Genomic DNA, 27,356 nt, shown 5'->3' with positions numbered 1-27,356 from the left:
TTCCATCCAATTCATTAGCATCTCCATTTGATTGAAAACATATTAATACTATGCCTAAAGAATCAAAAAGGAAAAAGTGTTCCCTGCCATTCCATTGGTTAGGCAACTTCTGCTTTTCTGTTCAACTGTGTTCATTTGGTTATCTCATCCTTCAGTCCTTCCCCACCCAATTTCTCTGCTTTGTCCTCTAGTTATATTCAGACTGTCATGTAGTTTGTAAGCTGCTTTGTTACATGTTACAGTTCCTAATACCATGGAGCCCTGAATCTCGACTGCAGGTCCTTGGCATTACTGTAATACAAACAATAAAAACAAGTGTCCTAACTGGTCTGTTTCTAGAGCACTTCTTTCATGTTTTGTTTGTTATGAGGTGCAAGGATTCCCATGGGATTTGCAGAGTGGTGTAGTGAACATAAGTAGATGGCAAGTGGGCCAGTCTTGTGTCCAAAGTATAAAATCTTACCAGGTAGAAACTAGGCAAAACCCACAATGGAAGACAGGCATACTGAGTACGGTAGTGGATCATGCAAACCACAGGCCAGTGGCTGTTGCTCAGTTGAATTAATATTTGTATACTACAAAAATGCTCTAAATAACACCCCCCTCATTGATTAAAAAAAGGAAATGTTAGCATCCCTGCTATTGCAGGCCTAAAATTGCTACCCATGCTGTTAAAACCAAAATTCCAGCCAAGAAAAGATCACTCTCTTCTTTTGAGAATATCAACAGCAATACCAACAAAACAATAATCTGCCAAAACAGTAATCCTGTGAAGTAAAAAGAGAGTCATTGACAGCACAGCTTCTCCTCTTTGCGTTCCTCAATTCCCTACTGCCTGATATCACAGAGAAGATCAAAGAGGTGAAGTGCATGGGAGTAGGGATGCCTCCTCCTGATATAAGAAGCTAAGGAGATAAAAGATTGAAAAATACTGCTTCTCAAATGAAGTTAACACTTTCTCCATACTCATAGAGAACGGAAGGTGAGAAAGGGAGAGATGTGAGAGAAAAACATACTCACCTTTCTGCTCTCAAGGGTTAAAAGATCATTTTGGATTAAAGGTTTTTAAACTCAGTTATCTGGATCCACCATCAAAAGGAGTCCATCAAATATTGGGTACAAAGCATAAAGTTTAAGACCCTGAATGAACAGAACCATTTTGAACGGCAACGGATATTATAGGCTCCCTCAAATCATATCATCCTGAGCAATGATAATTGTTATCAAAGAAAATCAATTCACCTTATGCTTGAGTGCTTACATGTAGCATACTATTTTAACATTTTCAGCACATAATTTTGGAACTCCCTTGTGACATCTAATATACATCTAGTACTTTAAAAGCCACCACAACAAAAACTCTGCAAAGGGGAAGTTCATCCCTGTGTCAAGAGCCAACCCAAGACCTACTTAAACCACCATAATAAAACTCAAGCAGAATGTAAGAGGTGGATAGGTCTTGTGTTGGTTGAGGGTGAATATGTTTCTTTATGCTAAGCGATCCATATCCTGAGGCAGTCTTGTTTTCTTTCTCCTGTTCACCATTTCAACAGAAGAACTGGCCCTGGTTATTAAAAAAAAGATAACATGGAAGTGTTGTAGACTTACCATCCTGGAGCACCCCTTTGTCGCATCTTTCAACAACTCTGCCTTGCTATCTTTCTCAGGAGTTCTGCGATCTGCTGATGATGTGGCCTTCAAGCCATGTAACACTATAGTCCCACCCTTTATGGGAGTATCAATGTCACAAACAAATAATGTCTGACAAAATAATGGTAGTCAGCACAATATCATTGACCTCTCCTGGTCTTCAGTCTCACACTTCTTTCAGAGCAGTAGCTCCCCAGGGCTTCTCCCTAGACTCCCTTAGCAAAACTCAGACACCAGATAAAAATATAAACTAAGCAACTTCCACTCCTCTTAGGTTCTCCCATGTTCTCTGCTCTCCTACAGAAGACTGACACACAAAGTGCTGTCTCTGGACTCTTGTTCCTTTTTCAAGGCCCACCACAGAAGTTAATTCCAGTCCTGTAGCTTTCCCATGGTTCTCCCCCTCTGCCTAGCTCCTGTCAGGCCCCTTCCATACAAAGGGAATTCCAAACCATTTCTCTACTAGGTCTTCTTCTCCCAACTGCTTTAAACTTCTTCCTTTTAACAAGTGGGACTAATAGGGCTCTCAGACTCTAGTAACCCCAATGAAACATGCACTAATACTCTTCAGAGTATATAATCAACAGAGATGATAGATATCTAAGAATGGTATCCACAAAAGTTAGCATGCTAGGCAGGGAGCCACTTAAACTAACCAATGAGACATGCTGATGAGAGGGGTGTGTCCTAAGCCCCAGCTTTCTCACAGAGTTCAACACCTGAATCTGAGCTGTGGGGAGGTATCTATTGCTGCTTGTGAGCCACAACCAGAAACCTCTGTCCTGGGCTCAGGCAGCTTAGGCACCTAAGCTGTTTCTTGCAAGAATAAGATAGGAACTTGCATAACTCCACACAAAACAGCTGGCAGAGTGGGGGAGGCTCTCCCTTCTAAATTTAACCCAATGGTTAAGATACTCAGCTGGTATGTGGGAGACCTCATTTGAATTTCCCCTTTCTGGCTGATGTAGAGAAGTGATCTGAACAAAGTTTTCCCACTTGTCAGGGGAGTGCCCTACCTACTGGAATATCAAGTGATTCTCACTCTTTCTGTAGCTCAATTAAAGTGGAAGATTCAACAAAAGAGACTGAGGGCATATCTACACTACAAAATTGACCCATATCAGTATATCCCACTGTCATGTAGTTTGAGCACTCACATGATAGGTAGGGAATAATAATAATTGGAGATATACCTATCTCCTAGAAATGAGCTTGACAGGTCATTGAATCCAGCCTCCTGCCTTCACTAGCAGGACCAAGTACTGATTTTTGCCTCAGATCCCTAAGTGGCCCCCCTCAAAGATTGAACTCACAACTGTGGGTTTAGCAGGCTAATGCTCAAACCACTGAGCTATCCCTCCCCCCCAAATTCCTGTTCAAGTCACTTATTGTCAGGCAGGGGGAAAATTGCAGGTGGTCTCCCCCATCTTTTGTGATTACCCAAGCCATTGTGCTAAAGGCCTCCTCCATTTTGTGAGGAGTTAGGCAGGCTCAGAGAAAGCCTAGCAATCAAGCCTAGTAGGCAAGATAGGCATCTAAACTTCTGCAAGTGAGTTTAGGTGTGAGATAGGCATTTGAATGCCCACCTGAGGCAGCATAGTCCATACCCACAAGCAGAAATGTAGGTGCTCAGGGAACTTTTATAGCAAAAATTTAGGCTCCAAGTGAGTTTAAATGCCTAGAGGATTACAAAGTAGCCAAGGGTAGGTTTGTGGATTGCAATGATGCCTGAAACTGAGACTTATCCACCTGAGTCCCTCTTTGGAACTGGTTCAAGAACTTTATCACAATCATTCTTACTGGAGTATTCCTGTCAATTGCAATAGAAGTACATTTCATGAGTAAAAGACTGCAGAGTTAAACTGCTAGGATAAAATCCTGGCACTACTAAAGTCACTGGCAACACCCTCTTTGACTTCAATGACACCCTAGATCATTAAGTAGGAGGGAAATACAAGATACTTGTATCATGAATAAAGGCAGGAAGGGATTCTGCTAGTGTTGAGTACAAATACCACCACAATTTAATGAAAATTTCAGCTAATTATTTAAACATGATGGGAGTTAGTTGTGACCTTACAATCAGGTGGACTAAAAAAAAAAAAAAAGAATATTGTCCTAAAAATCCCATTTTTATACTAATAGCTCAAAGTACTAATCCCCAGGATACACACACACACTTACCTAAAACATATCTCCACTTTCATACAATATGGGAATGTATCCAAATAAAACTATTATACATTTATTTGCAACCCCATTTAAATTTGTCCAAGTAAACAAAAATATGAGCTTGGAGAAGTCTTTTTCTTAACATTCTTTAATGTAATTACTGTCCAAATACCAGGAGCAGTACATTTTACTGTTTGGTTCTGCTGCTACATTATGTATCATGAAAGAGATATAATTCAGTGCTCTGTGTGGTCTGGCATACCTGCAGTTTTTAAAAGCAAAGGTGGCATAGCCCAAAAAAACAAACAAACAAACCTTTCTGGATTCCTCTTTATCACCCATTTGTCATTAATGACTTTAATCTCTTTTCAAGAACTGACAGGCTCATCCATATCCAAATCAGCAGGAAAAAATAAAAGTTATTCCTCTAGGTATACTAGAAAATGTATGAATAACCCATCTGAATTAGGCATTCCCAAACCCATTAATCTGGAACAGCTTGCCCATTTGTTCCATGCCTTTATAATTAATGAATAGATTACCTCTTCTGTTACTTTACTGAAATAACCAGAATTGACAGATTCTTTAATTAATGAAGCTAATTTAAGAGGATTAGTCTTCAAAAAAAGTCTTATACTGTGATTCTGCAACAACTTGAACAAATTTATCCTCAGATTTGTCATGAGCAACTCTCCAAGATTTAGCCCTAGGTGCAAGATTATCACGTATTTCAGACAAAGGTGTTAGTTCTCTCATGAGTTCTTTTAGCTTTTTTTCCCCGTATGAACTAAAGAATGGCCAAATGGCACCTTCCTCTCACTTACACCAAAATTCCTAGTCATCAGATTCTACAGGTGTGTGAAATGTAGCATTTGTATTTTTCATTCAGGTATTTACATTTTGCAGTTTACTAAGGCAGCCAAGATAACCTAATAGACCTCTAGTTCTTAAATGCTGTTCACACTGCAAATACAGGGAATGAGAAAATGGGAGAAGAAAAGAGCAAGAGATAGGGAACAGAAATGAGAGAAAGTGAAGGATTCTCCTCTTTCTTCTCATAAGAGCCGTGAATATCTATGGTGCTGTAGAAATAATTAATAAGCACTCTCATTGCCACTCTCTTTTGATTATCACTTAATTTCTTTGCCACATATTCCCAGTTTGTAAGTGATAATTACCACCCTAACATGGGTGTTGAGGATTGACTAATCAGCTAATGTTTGTAGAGAACAGAGAAGATGGAAAATGTTATGTATCTAAGTATCCTTAATATTTTGATTTCAGCTATTACATTCACAAAATGTTAGAGCTTTCCATAAAACAAGTTTGAAGCTCTGATTTTCAATGATTCAGTCAATTACAGTTTATCTGTTTTCACTAGAGGCCTGCAAATCAAAAACAAACAGATAACCTCATGTTTTGTCCCAGGTAAAAATTTGTAATGGTATTGTGCGCTCTTCAGCTTGAGCTGTGCACTTTTATAGATATTTTCAGTGTTTGAAATATTTTTAAAGCTAGAATGTAACAGATTTAATATTTTGAGTTTTTGATAATATTGAGGTGGAGTTGTGGTATATTTCAACCACCCTCTTTATATGTGACATAACTCACTTCCACTCCAATTTACATATATCACTGAGCATACTTACATATATAATCAGTCTTGCACAAGTTCATTCACCCAGATAAACATTTTTCTCTCTCTTTATTGTGGTAAAGGATGTTTGAGTAGGTTTGGTAATTCTTTGGCTTATTAATATTCATGACAATTTTGCAAGACTCAATTTTTACATAAATACATACACATAGCCCAGTTGTGCAACCACTGGGTGATACTCTGCTTACCACCATATACTACACCCAACAGTAAGGCTTTGATGTAGCAAAGCAGTTACGCCTGTTTGCAGGATAAGGGCCTTACTAAAAACATATAAAGTTGTGACTTGCCCTTATGATGATAGAGTGGGGAATAAGAGTTGTGGGGGAGAGGAGCAGGAGTAAATAAGAGCATCTGCACTTATTGCTGGAATGACCTGCCTGGATCCTCCACTCCCCAGAGCACACACTAGGGGACAACAGACTGTGAAGCTACCACTTGCCCCTGTGTATGTAGGCTGAGACTAGGCAGAGAAGAATGGAGCTTTGGCTACGGTGACCAGATGTCCCAATTGTATAGGGACAGTCCTGATATTCAGGACTTTTTCTTATATAGGTGCCTATCCCCTGTCCCGATTTTTCACACTTTCTATCTGGTCACCCTAGCATTGGCTCTGCCCACAGTGCTGAGTCAGAGTGAGTGAGGGGTAATATGCTGACTCCCAGAATGGGCTGTAGCAAATTGTTACTGGCAGGGTTGAGAAGGAAGAATAATGAGGAATTCAGCGATTGTGTGACTGTCTGAGCATCTGAGACTCAGTTACAGTTTGTTCACTGCACTGTTCCTGGATTGGGGCAGCTAGATGCCACCTCAAATGGCAGAATGTAAAGTCCCAATCTAGTCCTTAAAAAAACTATTTAGTTGTTACTCTCTATGAGCTAATTAATCAGAAGACTTTTTCTCTAAGTGAACTCAAAGACCTGATTGAGGATAGGTACCAGGGAAATATCCTGACAGATGCAGTAGAGAGGTGGATTAGCAGTAAGAGTCCATTCCAAGTAATAAAAAGGGATTTTGTAGTTACATATATAAATCAAAGATGTGCCAAAAATATTGAGAGATTCACTGGGACAGGAATTAAAGACTGTAAGCATTAACTTTGAACTCCTTTTCTTTTCTCAGTTAGTGTCACCACCTTAATGTTATTGAAACATTGTTTTCTAGACTGAATATTTACAATGTGAAAATTATGGCATTTTAGCTACAAGGCCCTAATCACAAAAGCCAAATGTCAGATCATTATTTCTGCCATTTCATTGGGGATAATATGAGCCTTTACTTGAGATGCTGTTCAGAAAAGCTGAACACTGGCTTCCTAGTAGTAATAATTTGCATTTTATATAACTGAGTTAGTGTACTTTGTTTTTGTTTTCTTGAGACACTGAATTAAAGATCTTTACTTTCATAAAACAAAACATGTAGTGGTTGACATTGGAGGGGGAGGGGGAGAATTAACATGTAGTCAAAGTGCCAGCCTGTGAAATACCCCAGTTCCTTGGGCTTTGATACTGCTAACAGTATGGATTGCTCTAAACCAGTAGGTGGTGATTATTCACCCTGTATGCACACTGACTTTACCCAGGTGGGGCTGTGTATGCACTCTTCTTCTAAGCAAAGATAGGGTTACCATGGTGAGCTACTTGGATTACTAGCCACTACCAGTGTTATATGGAATTGTTGTAAATGAAACAATATTCCTCACAGAAATGTATACCTGCTATTTTTATTCAGAGGCTCCTTTGGCTGGCTGAACCCATTAATCAAATCACTCCTTGGACCAAGCTGTTGGCACTATTAGAATTCTACTTGTATTTACTTTCTTTGGTTTGAGGCAGCCAAATGAATACATTACAAGTATAGTAAACACAATCTTTTTAAAGGGATTGGTGATTCTGGGTGCTAAACTGGAGCCATTAAGTTGCTTGCTTTTCAAGAAGGCTAAGAGGAGGTGTACTGCTTAGCTCATTCAGAAAATCAGCCCAGTAGTGGCCTCCAGCTGGGTAGCCAAAAATTAAGGCAGTTAAAATCACAGGTCCCTTTTGAAAATCTTGGCCTTGGTTTTTATTTCACATGTATTTATTGGATTGTTGAAAAGACTTATCAGCCAATAACAGGGGAAAGAGGTTAACTAGAATTTTATTAGAATATGGAGGAAGTGGGAGGGATTGCTGAAGAGGAAAAGCCCATGGAAATAATGAAGTGAGTCTGCAAGAGGATTTTTCTTTGCAGAGGTAAGGTAAGGCAAGGCAAGGGCAGCTCTGTTAATCACTCTGCACTGAAGTGAAAACTCCTAAAACCCAGAGGACTTATCTATAATGGTGTGTAGGGTGCACTAGTGTGTTGCACACAAACTGTCCATGTAGACTCTTCTCATAAACAGTAAAGGGTTAAGAAGTTCACATAGCCTAGCTGACACCTGACCAGACGAACCAATGGGGGGACAAAATGTTTCACCTAGGAAGGAGGGAGAGTCCTTTGTTCAGTCAATCCATTAAGTTCTGTGCCAGAGTGAAAAAGATCAAGGAATCACCCAGGGTAGTGAGTATTAGAGAAGAAATTAATTAGCTTATGTTTATTTCCTTTTGTGACTTTGTCTTTTTGCATTAGAGGGATAATCAAATTGTGTTTTCTTTTTGTAACTAAGGTTTTGCCCAGGGGAACATCCTCTGTGTTTTGAATCTGTTGTCTGTGAGAGTAGCTTGTATGCTAATGTCTCAGAGGTATTTTTTTACCCCTTTTCCATAATGAAAAGTCTTCTTTTTAAGAACCTGATTGATTTTTTTCCTTGATTTAAAATCCAAGGGGTTTGGATCGGAGTTCACCAGGAAATTGGTGGAGAAGTCTCTCAAGGTTACCCAGGGAAGGGTTACAGTACTTGGGAGAGAGAGATTTTTGGGAGGGGAATACAGAGTTTCCCAAATGACTCATAAACAGCTGTTTTAAACAATTTAGGTGGTGGCAGCAGATCTAAGATGGTAATTAAGCTTAGGGGTTCTCATGCAGGTCCACACATCTGTACCCTAAAGTTCAGAGTGGGGTGAAACCTGTGACAACTCTGCTGGTGCACTCTAACATTTTCCTTGTTTGCATTGCCATAGTCCTCTCTAACAGTACTACTTCAATGTGCACTAGGAAACTTTTGGTGCATGCCAGCAGGGTTGACATGGACAGTTCATGTATGACACACTGGTGCACACTATAATTTATACCCAGGTGGTATGCATAATGCACTGAATAGACAAGCCAAAAGGCTCCAGGCTTGACAAGAGCTGAGGATAATTTTGTGGTGGGAGAATGGGAGGATCCAGAACATAGTATTGTGACAACATCAGGATTGTCAAAGATGGAGGTAAAAGTTGCCTTTCTTTCTCTGCTATAACTAGGCTTGGGGGGATTGAATTTTTATTTGTAAATGTCAGTAAATGATGATTTCACCACACACAGACAAAGTAACAAGAAGGAAATATTTCCATCAAAAATCATTGAAGTTTTACAGAGAGGCAAAAGTATGAAAAATGCTGCTTGAAAACATAGTTTGATTGAAGAATAGTTACTTTGTATGTTTTGACATGTGATGTTGATATTTTGAATCTCAACATCTAGTGTCTAATTATTGTCTGATTCCCCAATGGTTTCCCACAAGTCTGAAAATTTAAAACACTAAACAAAGCATTTTAAACAATTGTGAAAATGTAAGTTGATGATTTTAAAAATGCTTAAAAATAAACAGATGATATCCAACAAAATTATTTAAAAAAATAAAAGTGAATTCTATTGAGCCCAGCTATAAATGATATTTTGGGTGGGAGTTTAAAAAGAAACTAAACTAAGGGCATCAATAGTACCCCAGCAACCTTGACTAAAAGGTTTGAGCAAAATAAAGAAATATTTGAGCAAAATTGTCTTCAATACTTCAACAATCACAATAATTACTGTAATGACTGCAGATAAAAATAGAGTGTATTTTCCTGAGTCTTGGAGTACCACAGGATTAAAGGTGAGTTACACACAAATCCATTTTTGATAGTTCTTGTCCAGTAATTATCTTCAGTAATGGCCTGTGACTGTCAATAACATTTGTATCAATTGTCACTATGAACCACCTCTTAAGTATACCACTGCATGTATAAACTGACTCACATGTGAAACAGGGACAGCAGGTGATATTCAAGGGGGAAGAAACAGCACAAAGAAAAACTAACCAAAGGTTTACATAATGGTACTTTGTGATGCTAGATAATCAAATTGGAACTGTCACAGAATCACTGGCCTTTTAAGGAGTAGATGGATCCAGCCACACCTGATAATGATTAGCTGCACTGCGGCTGCACTACCTGATGGGGACTACCTGGCCCTTTTGAAAGCTTTGGAAAAGCTCACAGGGACAAAAGAACTGGTGTGGTGTTTGGGTCAGAGGAGAGGACAGAGACAGGTGAAAGGACTCCAGGGAGAGGAGCCCTGAGAGTTAGTGCTCTGTAAGAGAGTGGGAGGAACTGAGTTGTGCCCAGGAGGAGCTTTTATTTTGATTTTATTACCCTGGAAGGGTGGACTCTTATGTAACTCTGTTTAAATGGCTAAGTCACTTCAGAACAAGAAAATTGCTGAAGCTTTAAAGAATTGTTGTTAGCTTGTCTCTAGTAGCAAAGATATTGGGTGGGGATGCTTGGGCGGAAGTTTCCAAGGGGAAACGTGGCAGGAGAAACTATGACAGCAAAAATCCATTCTGAGAGAAAAGCAATTACTTTAAAAATTGCAGCCAGCAAATGGCTTCTGCCAGCACATTCCTGTAACTTGGTTGACCCCCACTGACTTCATCAGACTTGATTGGGGCATCATGCCTATGTAGCAATAATTCTGCATCATAACAATACTTCTGCATGAATCAAACCAGTTTCAAACCACTACAAATAATTTAAGGCAGGAATTTTCAAAAGAGCCTTAGAGAGTTAGATGCCTAATTCTTTTAGGCTTCTTTGATAATCCCAGGCCAAATCTTTTGTCTAAATTGTAATTGTGCTCAGATGCACAATTTGAGTTGGTATTACCATATATGAAAGATGATGGTCTGTTCTGGAGTCAACCATTGTGTTCCCTTACACTCCTCCAGTGACCTAAAGGAAGGTTACCAATCCTTTAAGACAATAGCTTTTAAACTATCATCTGCAGATCACAGGAAGTCCGCAGAAAGCTCCTAAGTTTTCTACAAGACAATTTCTGTAACTATAAGCCTTCAAACAGTGATACTTCCTGGTAATTGTAACTTAATGCAGGATGCTATTATGGTTTTCAGATGGTTTATTGACCAACAAAACTCAAAACCCCAAACAAGTGTCTCTCTGCACTCTGAACACTAGGTTCATAACTTTTTCAGGTGATCTGGAGGTGAAAATTCATCAGTGATCAAACTGAGAAATGGGATAAATATATAGGACAGAACCAAACTAAAGTGTCATGGAAAGATTAAGGAAGTAAGAGCTGCAGCCAGTGAGGGGGAGACTCATTATTAAACAGCCTGACATCCAGCAATTGGAAATAAAGTATGTAATAAAGCAATTGCAGCATCATATCCAACTTAACAGATATCTGATTTACTTAGTATTTGGATGAGAACATTTACTTTTTTGTATCATTTAAAATTGCATACAAAAAAGTAACTGAGTCTTACCTCCATTGTACCGGGAAAAAAATCTGCAATAGGTTTTGATGCCTTCATTATGAGATGATCTATTCCAAGAACATTATCAATTAGCATTGTGAACATCATTAGCATGTTTCATAGTGTATTCATTTGTTTCATCCTCCTTCTGGAATGTTGATCAAACATTAAATTCACTGTAAACCCACCAAACCTACATTCTTAGTTTAATCTTAGAGCATCGGTGTTATAAAGTTTAGGAAACCCATATAAAATACTAAATTGTTGTTGACAATCTTTTGTTGTCTTTTTTTTTTAATTTAGAAGACAACTTTGGATTTCTCTTGGTTCATGATGTTGGAGTTAAATTTCAGAATATACTTAAGGATTTTAAAAACTTTTTTCACTGCTGTCTAGACCTTTCATGAAATGCATATTTTTCTGCCTATTTATATAATTTTAAAATAATTATTTCATCTCCAAAATCCAAACAACAATATATAGAGACATGGTTTTCAAAAGTGAGTGCCTTAAATTAGGCTCCTAATCCATATTTAGGTATCTAAATAAAACCTTATGTTGACTAGGATTTAAAACAAGCCTTGTCTATACTAGAAAGTTCTACTGCTTTAATTTTATCTGCACCCTCACCCTGTGTGAACACTTATACTGGTGTGAGCATCAACCTAGGTATTTCTGTATGGGAAGGGGAATAACTATTCTGTTAAAGGGGGAATACCCACATAGTTGCATCTACACTAAGTAGTTGTAACAGTATAATTAATCAACATAGTTAACTTTGTATAGACCAGGCCTGAGTGTCTTGATTTCCAAATATGGCCACCCAGAACTTCTACATAAGGAATTCAGACTTATTGCCCAGCTTTGAATTTTAAAAAAATACCTTGAATATTACCCACTAATTAGCTATGCTTCTAAAAATATGAAAAGTTACTATATAAATATGTACTATTGTGACTCAGTTCATTCTGGTTCCAAATTGAATTTACAATACAGCTTGGGCTGAGAAAATAAGAAATCAAGCCTTAAACCATTATGTAGATGAAGGAGGAATTATGGGCAAAAGTCATCAAGGAAAAATACAAAAATAACTTCACACAGAAAAACCAAAATAAGAGTACACACATACCAGTAAAAGACTGACTATGCGGTAGATTCAAATTCCTCTGTTGGAGATGAGATAAATTGTAAAGAGAAAGCTTTATGTTATTCATAAAATGTAGAATTACTGGAACTGGGTAAAAATCTATAATACTATAGTGGTAGTTATCTAGTTCTCTCTTACAGAAGACTTTTTGAAATGATATCACAAAATTTATTCACTGCAGACCATAAAAGACTATCTGGATATCTGTATCTACTAAAAGTTGGGCAAGATACTCAAGATGGACAGTGGCTTAAACAAAGCTTGGAGGACTACAGGAGATAAAATAACAGTGCAAGAGTCAAGCAGAGGAGATGCTGATAGTATATAGAACAGACAACTGGACAATTTACAGACTTGACATTGAATAGAATTGACATTGACAGAAGCTACTAACAAGTAGCCAATCATTGTGGACAATATCACTGGACTTGAAAAGATAGGAATCATGATTGTTGGGGCACTATTGGCAGCTTCACCATCCAGATTTACCAGTCCCCTGGCTGTCCAAGATGGAGACAAGAAGAGACAAAATAGAAGAAAACAGAACACTGGAGCTTGAGAACTAAGGAGATATCTATGCACAATCAGGAATTGCAGCTGGTAACCAAAAATGATCATTAAGTCCCCAAGTCAAAGCACTCAAGCACGTGAGTTACTGAATTAGAGGCAATGACTTCTGAATGAATTAGGAATGACTTCTGAAGAGATGATGAAGAAAAGGCCTAATCTATCTTCTTTATTTAAAAAAAAAAAAGTGGGTTTGGGAGTAGTAGTGTATTATTGGAGAGTTGGTTAATGTTGTTTAACTCAATAAAAAGCTGTAGGAGATGGATCTTGGATCAGTACTATAAATGACTTTTTCTCCTCAATATGAAACAAATGTGCAATGCCAAGCAGCCCACTAGCTAACTATGCAGAATCTGAACTCCTCTCTCTAGCTAAGTAATATAATCTGTGTTTCTCCACAGCTGAATGTCTTAGCATTTTTCTATTAATACACAGAAGGAGCACAGAGAGAAGAGGCCAGAAAAGAAGGCATGCAATGGATTCTGGCAAAGGAATTAAGAGGTGCAATGTGGATGCTGAAGCTGTTAGTAGAGGAAGCAAGGAATAATTAGTAGTGTGAAAAGATACTTTATTCCTTTTGTGGAAAAGTGCTGCAGTTTTCCCTTTTAGACTGGTTTATTTATGCTATAAATATATGCTCTAGCATTAATTGAGCAAATCTTTCAATATTATACCTAAAAAGATTAAGGTGAATGTATGGAAAGGTATATTTTACTGTCTATGTTTCTAGCTGCTAGTTTTCTTTTTGGATGGTTCTAAATTTCATGTTGGCTCTTCCTATGACAACACCAGACACTGGAGAAATGTTTGCCTGTTTTACTGGTAACAGCAAAGCTGACATATAAGCAGTGTGAAGGACTGTGGGATGGCAGGCGAAAATGGTAAAAGCATATTTTAGAACTGGATGAAAGATAGAAGTCATTGCAAGATGGTAGAACTAATGGGTTCCACTTAACTTCAGATAGCTGAATGAGCATACTGCTGGATAGCCATTAGTGAATCTAGGCTGATAACTGTTACTTTGAGAGAGTCATCTGGTAAGTACCACAGAAGCAAATGAATGCCTTGAGGCACTTGTTGGAGCACATACGCAGTATCAAGTAAGAGACAAAACTATAACTTGGGAAGTAGATAGCATTTCAGAATAAATGAGCTAGACCCAATAGATCATTTCTATTCATGCTTCTATGTTGCAAGCATATCAGCATTGCCTTTCTTCAAGAACTTCTATTTAAAGAAATACTAAAAGGACCAGATTATGCAGCTTTCATTCGAGCTGAGTAATACTATACAACTAACTAATAAAGTAAGGTATTAATCCATGTGAGTAAGAGCAGCAAAGCTGGTTAAAGTGATTCAGGAAGCTGAAAATATCTAACAATCACCAGGTCAATACTGATAATCAGATTTAATCAATATGGAGCTAAAGTGTCAGAAGAAAGATCAAGGCATTAGCTCAGTTCCACCATCCTTTATCCACACTGAGCACTACTTTGTGAGTCCTCTAGTCATCAACGGGGCTTACTCATCACATGTAAGAAAGTAGAATATGACTCAATGATTTTAAGATTAAAATTTCTCTGTATATGCATTATTTTACAGTTACTAGTACTGGAAATCTTAAGAGGACATCTTAAGACCACTTCTGTTTAACCTATTGGAAAGAATTAAATTGTACAAATGTCAGTATAACAGGTTTCCAGCCACTCTAAAATCTTTCAGTTCTAAAAAGTGAAAACATGAAACCCTTAGAAACTGCAAAGATAAATGATTTTTCATTGTCAGATTGTTTGGTAAATTTTCCTCAGAAAACAAACCCAATCTAACATTAAACAAAAAAAAAAAAAAAAAAGGATCTCAAGTTTCTATCCCAAACTGGACACTTTTTTTTTTAATTTTTCTGTCAGTGATATCACACCCATGCCCAGTGTTTACTAACTGTATGGATTTTACTACTTGCATTGAAACGGGATATCTTAGCCATTTAAGACTAGAAAGGGCCAGAAGACCCCAGCGACTTTGGAATTAAAAAAGCCCCAGGAAATGACCTTGTAGCAGAAAGCGTGGAAGTGGTCCTGAGGAATGAATAGCTGCATAGGAAAACTAAGATACTGTCCCTTTAAGGGTCTGGGACGAAGAATCCTGTACTACAGAGTGTGACTGAGCTTCCCTCTCTCCTAGACGATCAGGGTAAGCTCCCACAGACAGGGCATGAAGGAAGCCAGAGCCAGAAGACAGAGTGCCCACTGGGATGTCCTGAGGTCCTTTCCAACCCTGATAATCTATGAATCTATGGACAGTAGCCATAGCTCCACGAAGAACAGTCTGAGACAGAATAATTGCTCCATGTGCAGCAGAAGAGCCAGAGATGAATATGAACACTGGTGCTGCTGTAGTAGACTTTATTTTGAGGACCTTGAGGACTATTTTGAACTGCTTTCAGCTATTAATCCAGCCGCAAGCAGTGATTTTTGGTAATTCCAAGAAAGACTGTGAGGAGTTCCTAAGGGGCCCTGAAGACAGGATGGATGGGAGGAGGAGAACAGTGCAAAGACACTGGAGAGACACCTCTGGCCAGAAGGCTGGAACTCAGTAAATGCCAATCCAACTACATTCAAGTATAAAATACTTTTAAAATATACCCTTTATGAATGTATAATTAGTGACACACACACATCTGTCAACTGAATGCAGTTTATAACGTTTTTCTCCTGTTAATACATGTATAAACTCTATTGCACAACTGCAATAAGGCATAACAGGAATTACATCTTAGGGCAATTATTTCTCTTCTGAGTGCTAGAGTGAGCCATTAAACTGAGCCCAGAATAAAGTCAGTGTGCAGCTGACCAACCCCAGAGGAGCTCAGGGAAAGAACTGTGCTTCCAGAGCTTTGGAGCTGTGCTCTGGTTCCACTCCAGCTCCAGGCAAAAACCTGCAGCTCCACTGCTCTAGAGCTGCTCTGCGCTCCAGCTCCGAGCTCCGCTCCAAAACTCTGTGCTTCAAGGACCAGTCCTTTGCTGCTTTCCCCCAGTGCTCTGAGTGGGGACTAAGGGTTATCTATACTGCAATAAAAGGTGTGATTGCAGCTCAGGTAGGCATACCCTCACTAGTTTTAATCTAGGTACTTGTCTAAAAATAGCAGTGAAGATGCAATAGCCTTCAGCACAAGCTGTAGAAACCCATCTATGGTTTTCTTATGTACTACTCCTGTTCCCAGCCTACACTGGAATCCATGCCACCATGTCTTCACTGAAGTTGTTGGTAATGATAGCTAGATTAAAGTTAGCATGGATGTGCCTACTCATGCTGCAATACCCATGCCTGCTTGGTGTGGTACTCTCTCCCACTCCAGTGGCAGCTTGACCAGCTAGAGGCTGATGATCCTGCTACAGTGCTGGCTAAGAGAGATGCATCTTTTAGCTCATGCAGTAGAGGTTCATGTATTAAGCTCCCGAGGTCCCAGGTTTGATCCCAGCCATGGTCTGTCAGTGTTACACAATCACACTTCAGAATGCGGTGTAGACATACTCTAAGTTACATTACCCTTTACAGTAGCAGTCTCAAAGTCCCAGCCCACGGGCTATCTGCGGCCCGAGAAGGTCCCCGCTGTGGCCCACCGAAGAGAGATGCAGACAGACACGCTGCCCGCAATCTCAACTACTGGCACCGCCCTCCACAGCTCCCATTGGCTTTAGGGAGAGAGACAAAGGTATCAACATTAGTTGCCAGGCAGAGTCAGCCATGGAGGTAGCATCATTAGTTGCCAGGCAAAGTCAGCCACAGAGGCAGCATCACTTTTTTCCATAATAAATACAAATCAAAATACCAAACACAACTATTTGACGCACACCTTTGTGCAATCCTGAAGGTTTCAACTGCTCAGTCACTGAGGCCAAACATCAACAAAGTGACAGAAATGAAGCATTGCCAGGTGTCTGGCCAACACTAAAAACTCTCAGAGGCAAAGAATTGTGTAAAGTTGTATGACAGTTTTATTATTTGTAAGAAATTCAAAATAAACAATAAAATATACATGTTTTGTTTTCTGAACACCATCTTCAGTGACATTATTGACCCACTGGGACGATTTGAGGACTGGCACTGGCCATAAGGTAAATTGAGTTTGAGACCCCTGCTTTACAGTGTGTGACTCCCTCCCTTTCATATGCAGGGCCATCCTTAGGCATAGGCAGAATAGGCAGCTGCGTAGGGCCTCACACTGCCTGGGGGCACCACTCTGCAGGCAGCCCAGACAGTGTAGAAGCAGGGCTGCTGGGTCCTAGAGAGAGCCGAATGCAGCACAGTCTGAGGAATGGGATTGGCTGCTGGGGTCTCTGGGAAGGGGAGGGGGTGGGGGTTGGGAAAGAAGCTCACCTGTGAGTGTGACTCTTTTCCCCCTGGCTGAGGTCAGGTGAGGCAGGCTCTGTGGCTCTGGAACCAGTATCCTTTGTTGTCTCCCATAACATCCATTCTTCTCCCCCCTGCCCCACGGAGAACCCCCTCCTTTCCCCCTCCTCCCCAGGAGCACCCCTCTCTCTCTCCTCCCTCCCCTCCGTCACGGCTGGGTTGGGTGAAGTGCTGGAGGGGGAGGGGAGGCTGGCTGGCTGCTTGCTGAGGAATGAAAGTGAAAGTAACTCACTTCCTGGGCAGGCAGACAGAATTGGAATGTCACACAGGGCTTGGATGGGGTTAGCCAGATGTGTGAAAAATCAGGCTAGGGGATTGGGGTAGGGTGAGCAGATATCCCTATTTTATAGGGACAGTCCCAATTTTGGGGTCTTTTTCTTATATAGGCTCCTTTTACCCCCCCCCCCCCCCACGCCCACCCATCCCTGTCCTGATTTTACACACTTTCTGTCTGGTCACTCTAGGTGGGGGTAATTGGTGCCTATATAAGACAAAGCCCCAAATATCAGGACTGGCCCTATAAAATCAGGACATCTGGATCTGGCCACCCTAGCTGGGGAGCGCCTCTCCCCCAGGCTGGCAGCTGCCAGCGATCCATCTCATCCGGGGGGAGCTGCACAGGGCAGGATGAGCTGCTGTGGCTCCATGGGTGCCCTGTCCCTGAGATCAGATGCTGTGCTAACTTCACCAAGGTCCATAATGGGTGGTGCCCATTGGCGTGTGATTGGACCTGAGGGTTTGCTGCTGCTGTTGCCACTCTGCACCCCAAGAGGTGGATTTTGGGATCCTGCAGTTTTCCACCTATCTCCTCCTCTACTGCAGCTTTTGGGGGTGAGCCAAGCATGAAAGCAGTACTGTGTTGCCATTTAGATTGTCATTTAACAACTTTGTTTGCCAAAAATTCTTGCTAACAATCCTGAATCCAATTTCAATATTTTTTTTTAAAAAAAATCAATATCTTAGCCAAAAACAGAAAATTAAGTTGTTGACAATTATTAGTGACAGGTTTGGTTTGAGGCAGGGAGTGGGCCAGTTTTCATCAGAGAAATAAAAAATGTTGACTGACTTTCCTATAGCCTGTTACTCCTGATAAGAGCCCTCCAACAACTGTAATATGCTCATCTCCTTACTAGTGTATAAAGCAGGGGTCAGCAACCTACGGCACACGTGTCAAAGGTGGCAGGTGAGCTGATTTTTGATGGTATGCAGCAGCAGGCTGAGCAGCTCAGCCCATCACTGCTCTGGGGTTCTGGCTGCTGCCCTATTGCCAGCTGGGATACCAGCCATCGGCCCCACTCAGCACCTGCTGCTGGCCTGGGGACCCCCAAGGAACCCCAGGCTGGCAGTGGGCTGAGCAGGCCAGCTGAACCACTCAACCTGCTGTCAGCCTGGGGTTCCATTCACTCAGCCGGCAGCGGGCTGAGTGGGCTGGTGGCGGGCTGAGCAGGGCCGGTGGGGGGTTGAGTGACTCAGTCTGCTGCCAGTCTAGGGTGCCAGCAGCACTCAGCCTACTGCTAGTCTGGGCTTCCGGCTGCCGGCCCCTTGCCAGTCAGGAGCTCAGCCGCCAGCCCCACTCTGCCTCCTGGCAGCCTGGGTGAGCAGAATCCCAGGCTGGTAGCGGGCTGAGGGGGGATTGGCGGCCGGGATCCTGGCTGGCAGGAGTTGGTGGCCAGAACCCCAGACCAGCAGCGGGCTGAGCAGGGCCTGGGATCCTTGTCTAGGGTTCCAGCCATCAGCCCCGCTTAGCTCGCTGCCAGTTTGGGGTTTCATTTACTCAGCTGGCAGTGGCCTGAGCAGGACCGATGGCCAAGACCTCAGATAATAACAATCGTTTATTTATATAATATAGACATAGAGAGAAACCTTCTACAAACATTAAAATGTATTACTGGCACAAGAAACCTTAAATTACAGTGAACTTGGCACACCACTTCTGAAAGGTTGCTGACCCCTGGTATAGCGTGACCATATGTTGTACTAAGATTCTCCTGCTTTTTTTTTTTCCCTGTGAGTCAGTATAACTTTTGCCAGCCCAGAAGTTGGGCAGCCAATGTTTTACATTTTCACAATGTTTTCTCCAACTTTCATAAAGTAAATACATAGTTAATATGAGTTAAAAAGGCCAGGGACACTTCTTTGTGAAGAATCTGTACAGCAGATCATGCTAGAGCTGTGAAAATGTCAGTTTTTGATGGAACTTTAGAGACAGTGATTTATCATGTATTTTATCATCATGTGAATGTGCTGCTATTGCTAATGTCTTTCCAAACAAAAATAAGGCACAACAGGACTTCTGTAACATTTCTGTGCTACCTTAATCTCGATGAGATGATTCTGTGCTGATTTCATTTTGGTCACTTTGCGCTTTACCTAGGAGTAAAACTAGGGTTATATTTTCCCACTGTTTGGAAACCCAGCTTATTAAACTGGATAATGCCATTGATCTATTTACAGTATAAAGTTGATATAGAGTTGTAACTAACGTTAAGACTGATGCCCATTATACATTTAAAACTAAAAAGTGGCTTTGTAAAAATGACATGGGTTTCCAACTCTACTGTGTCTCAGTCTTCGCACTAGCTCAAGTTCACAGGCTCACGGCTATCCTATATTAGATATTTTAAATAATATTTCTGATAATAACAATAATTTAAACAGTTATTTCTTTAAAAAACACCCTTATAAGTGATGTCCTATCGAAAACAACCTTCTGGGTCACAAAAAAGAAAACGGAAAAATGAAATAGGATTAGCTGTAGAAACACAGAAGGGTTCTATACTTAAGTTTGTACGTCATAAAAACAACGAAGTTGATCAAGATCATCATGTAACTTCCCAAGAAAATTTTTATGCAGATGAAGCTCAAGAAACGCAAGAACACACAGAACAATCATTTGAAACAGATGCAGACACAAAACAAGAAATTAAAACAGTTGAAACTATACTAGCATGGGATATAGACGACATTGGCACATGGCCGCAATCTTTAAACAACGAATACCGTGCCATTATACTTGAGAAAGGCCCTGTGAGAATAAAAGGTCTTGAATATCCTAAAGACATTAGAGGTAGGAAATTCACAAAAAACAATTACTACAAAAGACTTTCTAATGGTGAAATTGTCAACAGACGGTGGCTTGTGTACTCTAAATGCAAGGATGTTGTATTTTGTTTCCCATGCAAGATTTTCAATAGTTGCAATTTTAAGATAGCAACCATGGGTATTAATGATTGGAAAAATGTTAGTCACATATTACCACAACATGAAAAGGCACAACACCATATTGAAAGTATGCACAAATGGTGTGAGCTGAGTGTAAGGTTAAAAAATCAGACAACTCTTGATGCCCAAAATCAAAGATTGCTGGAGTCAGAAAAACAGCATTGGCGTCGTGTTCTTGAACGTCTATTATCTATTGTTGAATATCTATCAACAAACAATCTTGCTTTTAGAGGAAGCGTTGAGAAATTATTCCAGCCCCAAAATGGAAATTTTTTGGGCCTTGTACAACTGCTGGGAAAATTTGACACAGTGATGAGTGAACATCTCCGAAGAGTAACTGAAAATGAAATACATGACCACTATTTGGGACCAAGAATTCAAAATGAACTGATCATGCTAATGAGTAATAAAGTGAGAGACAAAATTGTTTCATTGGTTACTTTGGCAAAATATTTTGCCATAATTCTAGATTGCACTCCGGACATAAGTCATCAAGAACAGATGTCATTAATAGTGAGATTTGTCGACATTAGTGATTCAGCACAGATTACAGTAAAGGATTTGTTTATCACATTTTTAGCAGTACAAGACACTACAGGTTTTGGACTTCTTCAAACTCTCCTTGATGAACTAAAACAAATGGGATTGTCCATAATGAACGTTCGAGGACAAGGCTATGATAATGGCGCCAATATGAAAGGATGCATTTCTGGCATGCAAGCTAGATTGCTGAGAGAAAATCCACGAGCCTTTTTTGTTCCATGTGCATGCCACAGCCTTAATTTGATATTGTGTGATATGGCCAAGTCTTCTGTAGAAGCTATATCTTTTTTTGGTTTGCTGCAACGCATTTACGTGCTCTTTTCAGCTTCCACTCAACGATGGCAAATATTCAAAGCATATGTCAATGGTATTACAATTAAGCCTCTATCTGAGACACGCTGGGAAAGCAGAGTAGAAAGTGTATAAACGTTGAGTTATCAATCTGAGGAAGTTTATGAAGCATTGGTTGCTATTTCGGAAGAAGCCAGAGATCCAAAAGCTAAAAGTGAAGCACAGTCATTGGCCTCTGAAATATCCAGCTTCAAGTTTCTAACATCTGTCGTAATCTGGTATGACATTCTTGTTAAAATCTCAAGTGTAAGCAAAATAATGCAGAGTCCAATGATGCAGCTTGATTCAACACTTACCTTACTAAACAACACACAAGACTTTTTAGTGAAATACAGAGAACATGGATTCAAAGAAGCACAAGTTATAGCAAGAGAGCTTGCACAGGCACTCGGTGTAGAACCAAAATTTCCATGTGCGAATGTGACACGAGTTTCAAGGAAAAAACGACAAATGGAATATGAAGGAGCAGATAAGCCCATAGACGATCCAGAAAAGAAATTTGAGGTTGAATTTTTTAATGTTGTGATGGATAAAGCAGTATCTGCTGTTGATGAAAGGTTTAATACCTTGCAAGTACACTATGAACAGTTTGGATTTTTGTATGACATAACTAAATTCAACGAAATAGGAAAACAAGAGCAACTAATGACAAAGTGCAAGAACCTAGAGAGCCTCCTGAAGCACGGTGATAGTTTTGATTTAAATGGACTTGAACTGTACGAAGAATTGAGTACATTGTCATCAATGTTGCCACATGCAAAATCGGTGATGGACATTGTACAGTTTATTCATACCCGCAAACTTGTTGACATATATCCTAATGTGTACATTGCCACTCGTATTCTACTGACAATTCCTGTAACAGTAGCATCAGGAGAACGGAGTTTCTCAAAACTAAAGCTCATTAAAAACTATCTCCGCTCTACAATGAGTCAGGAATGCTTAACTGGTCTTGCTATTCTTGCAATCGAACAAGACACGACTTTGTCTTTGTCATATGATGACATTATTACTGATTTTGCAGCCAAAAAAGCCAGAAAGATTGCTTTTAATTAAAAACAAATCTTTGTTTCAATACCTCTTCATATAAATTTCCAATAAAATTTTGATAAATTAAAAAAAATATATTATTTGTATCATTCTGTCATATCAGAATTTTTTCTATAGTGCTGCTTCTTTAGTGCTAGTCCATCAGCCTTACAGTGTGCTTAATTAAGTTAAACTGGTTTTAACAACGTGAATGTGGCAAGTTTTCCAATAGTGTAAGCTTATGTTTGTGTTGCTAAGAGCAGATCAGGCACAGGGGCACCAGTTTAATAATCTCGCCTAGGGCACCATAAATCCTAAGGCCGGCCCTGTCCATATGCCTACCAATTATTCTGTCCCATGAGAAGTTGGTTCTTATGAAGTTGCTCAGATTTTAAAACCAAAAGGGGCCATTCTGTATCACATAGGCCACGATCATCTAGTCTGATTTCTTTCATAACGCAGGCCCAGGGCCGGTGCAACCCATAAGGCAACCTAGGTGGTCGCCTAGGGTGCTAACATTTGGGGGGCGGCGACCACGACGGCTGGATGTTCGGCCGCCACGGTCATCGGCGGTATTTCAGGGGCGGGACCTTCTGCCGCCTCTGTCGGGGGCTCCATTTCGGGGGCAGAACCTTCTGCCACCTAGGGCACCAAAAAGGCTGCTGGCACTCCTGCACAGGCCATAGTATTTCAACAGTAAATCCTACAGAGAAAGGAATTATAGTTCTCTGCATCATAACTGAACACTATTGAGCCCAATAACTTGTGGGGGAACTAGAGCATATCTTTTAGAAAGACATCCAGTCTTGACTCTGAGGCTTCAAGTGATAATGAATTAATCACTTCCCTTGGTAATCTGTTCCAATGGTTAATTACTGTATCTTTGAAAAGTTGTGTCTTATTTCCAGTATGAATATTTACTAGCTTCAGCTTACAGCCACTAGGTCTTGTTATGCCTCTGTCTGTTAGCTTAGAGAGCCACATTATTAGATAGTGTCTTCCTTTGTAAGTATTTATAAACCATGATCAAGTTGTCCCTTAAACTTTTTTTAATACATAAAATAGATTGAACTCCGTAAGTCTCTTAGTCTGAAGTTTACTTTCCAGACTTTGAATATTTTTGTAGCTTCTCTATGAATTCTCTCCTATTTTTCAACATTATTTTAAAATTCATTGCATATACCCTTGGCATGAACAGGATATCCAACTCTTGCAGACAAGGATCAACCTTGGGGGAAAGAGGTGGTGGATGGTAGTAATCTCTCAAACTCCACCCACAAAATAAATTCCATCCATGTAAATTATCAAAATGAGGTGCTGCTCATGGTAGATCATGCAGATGTCCAATATATGATTGTAAAGGCTCTCTGAGCTCATCTCCCTATCAATAGGCTAGAATATGCTCGTAAACTCTATTAGGCTTGATTAGGTGGAAAAATAAAAGTGAAGGCACTGATCCAACTGAATGAAGAAAAAATGCTGGTATCTCTCAAATCCCTTCCACTTTTGGCACTAAAATGAGACATCACTCACAGTACATTGTGCAGATCTGAAACCTGCCCTCTCCTTTCTTGCATGAGGAACAAACTAGTTAACAATGCTGACATTTAAATGATCATCACTAGAAATCTGAGTTTACATTACATGGAAATGAATGAGGCAGCTCACACCTTTGTAAGCTATTCCAGGCTCTCTGCAGTCTCATGCAGACATCACTGCATTGATTACACTTCGGGCTTGCCAACATCAGGAAGTTGACCAGAATAGCTATTGTGGAAAACATATTCTGCATTAGCTCTCCATGTGGATACACTTATTGTGGAATAAGAGTGCCTTTTTTCCCATTTATCTTAATCCACTGGGTCTCTACTGAAAATGCTCCTCATGGGATCATGTTGGCAAGGAGGGACAAAAGCAGAGCCATCACCTACCCCCTAACCTGCTGACCAGCAGAGGTAGTTGGACGCTTAGAAGAAGAGTACTTTAAAAAAGGCAAAGCAGTTATCGAATACTAGAATAGCATATATAACTATTTATTGAGAGCATACATTAGGAGAACAGGCAAATGAGTAAGAATACTAAAGCTTTGCTGCAAAACCCAATATAAGTGGATTAATCACCTCAGCAGTTTGGAATAAATCATTTTTATTTGAAAATATCTAAATCAAGAGTTCATATACATCTCAGTTTAGATTTACTTTGAAAAATTAAGCATGGAATATCAATGCTTCCAGACTGAGATAAAGCGGTGGCATGGTAGCTTCGGTACTAAAGTCCTGTCCCACCAACTGTAAAGTACACCTATTATAGTTTCACCACAAAATAACAGCAAAAAGTTACAACTAATAGTATAATTTTAATTTGAAATGCTACCTCTGAAAAGAGTGCAATTAAGAGACATTTCTGCATTAGTTGGATTACATTCCCTATGTTCTCTTCGCTACACAATGTATAAAGTTATGATGGATGTTGAGATTACTACACATTGGGTCATGTCTATTTTAAAATATCCTCTGCAACCATAGTTACAATTTTGCATGCACATCAAAAATGAATATGCATTAGGTATAAGAGCCTATAGATCAGAAAGACACAGGATCAGATTCTTATTTACACCAGGACTCCATTCTGGCAATATGAAGGGTCCTTGAAATAGGAGTAAACTATATTCACATTCACTTTATCCTTTAAATGGGAATCTGGTCCTCTGTCTCCTCCCCAAAACTGAATCAAAGTAGAACAGATATTAGAGTCTTGAAATCCACTGCCTTGTAGCACTAGGGGGGTTGGGCAGGAGGTGACTTATAACAATTGTTGGGCTTTCCATTAAACAGTCAGACAATAGCATGTCATGGTCTAAAAGTAGTAACTTAGCCAAGCTGCTTAGAAACTACAGAGAAGCAAGGACATAGATTTTCATAGATTCTAAGGCCAGAAGGGGCCACGGTGATCATCTAACATGGGCCATACAACTTAGCTGAATTAATTCCCGTTTACGGTGGAAGATGGCAGCCCTCACACAGTCTATCCTGTTAAGTGAGAAACCATGACCAACCTCATCAAACTGGCAAATGAACATTGACCATCAACCTCCAGGTCAAAAAAGCAACAAAATAAACCTACCTTTTCTGGTCCAACATAGGCTTGAAATGGTTTAAGGGGCTAAAATTGCATCTTACAGAATGTTGCTTTGCAGATACCATATGCATGTGAGAGAGAATTCCTTTTTAAATTAGAGCATATATTTACTAAAAAACCATCCAATCTTGATTTAAAAATTGCCAGTGATGGAGAATCCACCACTACATGTAACGAGTTGTTTCAATGATAATTAGCTTAATGCCTTATTTTCAACCTGAAGTTGTCTAGCTTCACCCTCCAGACACTAGATCTTGCTATACTTTTGTCTACTAGACTGAAGATCCCATTATCAATTTTTTGTTCCCCCATTAAGTACTTTTAGACTATGATCAAGTCACCCTTTGACTTTCTCTTTGTTAAGACACATAGATTGAGTTCCTTTAGCCTTTCACTATAAGGCATGTTTTTCCAAATCTTTAATCATTCTCAAGGGTCTTCTCTGAATTCTCCCCACTTTATCAACAACCTTCATGAATTGTGGCACCAGAACTGGACACAATATTCCAGCAGCAGTCACACCAGTGCCAAAAATAGAAGTAATATAACCTCTCTTCTTTATGTGACATTTTCCTGTTTATACATCCAAGGACCACATTAGTCCTTTTGGCCACAGTGTTGCACTAGGATCCACCACAATCTCAAAGTTGTTTTCAGCTCCATACTTCCCAGGATGGAGTCCCCCAATCACGTAAGTATGGCCTATGTTCTTTGTTCCTAACAACACTGCTGAGTAGTCCAGCACTTCATTACAAGGAGAGAGAAGCCGGAATCAATATGCCTATCCACTGTCATAGCAGCACAGATCTCAACTGCCCTTAAAATCTGGGTTGTGTTAATTAATTGAAAGTGACTTTCTGAGTTTGGACCAACTGAGCTGTCATTCATATTAGGGATCATAAAACAATTATAAAAAGTAATGTCTCACATTCATTCACAGGAGGGTTTCTTTTAGATATTATGTAAAGAGCGTCAGAAACTGACGACAACAGAATAAAGAAATGGTGTCCCCCAAAATACAACAGTTATATAGCAGCATTAGTTCCTTGCAAGGGAGCTAGTCAAAAGAACTAATTTGTTTGCAGAAAATTATGAAAAAATGCTTTTTTTAAAATTTTCTTTTAGAAAAAATTGTAAATTTACCCTGAAAATAGAACATATTTGGTTTCCAGTGTCTCGGTTAAAATCTAGAACATTGTAAAAAAATCCATGAACACTTTCTTTTTATTTAGAAAAGCCCTTATTTGTTGGAAAAAAAAAAGTTTCATCTGACCGTATCTACCCGGCCCACTAAGGCCCCTTTGCATTACCAGAACTGTGTAAGTGAGAATCAGGCCTTATATGTTTATGTGACTCAAAACTCAAACTTCTGCGAGATTACTGCCGGGGATTCTGATGTAGAGCTCTGCTCAGCTATTTTATAATTAAAATAATTTCAGCTTCACAAAAGCACACAGTCACTTTTGTTATAAGCTATCATTGACAAAATTGCCAGAGTCTGTATGTGTTTTTTAAATACAAAACAACTGCCACTGAAGCTTATACTCAAATTCAGGTGCACAACACATAAATTACATATAAAACGTTGGATCATAAAAATAACCAGACTAGATTTTCTAGCAGCAAGATCTAATTTAGGTAGAAAAATAAAAATAAAATAAATAGTCCTGAAGCTGTAATTTCTCAACCTGTGAATTTTACTAAACTAAGGGATTTCTTTAATGTGTCTTGCATTATCAGACAAGAAAGCAAGGTTGGTTTTGTTTTTGTTTTTTGCTTGTTTGGTTTTTTTAATTATGATCTAAAACAATAAA

The sequence above is a fragment of the Gopherus flavomarginatus genome, chromosome 1 (assembly GCF_025201925.1).
Source record: "Gopherus flavomarginatus isolate rGopFla2 chromosome 1, rGopFla2.mat.asm, whole genome shotgun sequence".
In the NCBI taxonomy this organism is placed as follows: domain Eukaryota; kingdom Metazoa; phylum Chordata; order Testudines; family Testudinidae; genus Gopherus; species Gopherus flavomarginatus.
Note: the sequence above shows the minus strand (reverse complement) of the source record.